At 44.7% G+C, this 1,135-nt stretch overlaps 1 long non-coding RNA gene across 1 annotated transcript in view; it reads left to right on the top strand.

The window, feature by feature from the left end:
- Positions 1-1,135, top strand: part of LOC101845223 — a 57,690-nt gene that overhangs the window by 4,024 nt on the left and 52,531 nt on the right. The window lies entirely within an intron of this gene.

Below are 1,135 nucleotides of genomic sequence, written 5' to 3'. Positions count from 1 at the left end.
CGCACACACACACACACACACACACACACAAACACACACACTCTTACAAACAAACACACACACACACACACGGCCATGTTGATCAGTGTAGAAGAAGAGAACCGTGTGTAGGTCTAGCGTATTCATGCCCACTGAGATTTGTACCACCAGCTCTGCGCATCAGTTTCCCATCCTTCATTCGCCTGGTAACGTAACTTCCAACTGAGCACAACAATAACGGTTTTGTTTAGCGAGGGCCAACCTCTTTTTTTCTCTCTCTCTCCCAGTACACCCGAACGGGGAACGTCGGCTTCAGCTTCAAGCCCGGGTATTTTTGGCACTTTATCTTTCGCTCCCCTTGTTACATCGCCACCGGATGGTCTCTGCGTCTTGTTTATTTTAGAAACATTTCCAACTTGTATCCCGACACCAAACAACAGAGTAAATAAAACTTGAAAAGACGAGAGAGCGTTTGCTTAAGCAGTAGTCTAGTGTGGTGGGTGGGTGGGCAGGAGGAGGAGGAGGAGGAGGAGGGAGGAGCCTCTAACCTCAAATTGACACCGGTACGCCACAAAGTGTCAGTAGGAACAAGGTGTAGACTAAATAAATACAATCTATTTAACGCCTGTTTATCAGGCTTTGAATAGCTGACGTAAATGATCCATTTTCAGTTTTCCCCTCTCCTTGTTTAATGATAGCGGTACTGTAGAGGCCCAGTTTGGAATGTGTGTATTAGGACAGGGAAGGGGGAGGTGGGAGGAGGCAGAGATAGATAGCTAGATAGATAGATAGATAGCTAGATAGATAGCTAGATAGATAGCTAGATAGCTAGATCGATCGATCGATCGATAGATAGATAGATAGATAGATAGATAGATAGATCGATAGATCGATAGATAGATAGATAGATAGATAGATAGATAGATAGATAGATAGATAGATACAATGTAGATAGATAGATGGATAAGGAGAGAAATGGTGGGGGGAGGTGAGAGTTTGCACGTGCATGTGGATGAGGGAGAGAGATATGGGGACGGTGAGGGATTGCAAATGTGTATGTGGATAAGAGAGAGAGAGAGAGAGAGAGAGAGAGAGAGAGAGAGAGAGAGAGAGAGAGAGAGAGACTACTTCAGATGTAATGTCTTTCCCTGAGAGA

Source organism: Aplysia californica, unplaced genomic scaffold, assembly GCF_000002075.1.
Source record: "Aplysia californica isolate F4 #8 unplaced genomic scaffold, AplCal3.0 scaffold00044, whole genome shotgun sequence".
Classification (NCBI taxonomy): domain Eukaryota; kingdom Metazoa; phylum Mollusca; class Gastropoda; order Aplysiida; family Aplysiidae; genus Aplysia; species Aplysia californica.
The sequence above is the reverse complement of the archived record's forward strand: the minus strand, read 5'-3'. Positions and strand labels throughout refer to the sequence as shown.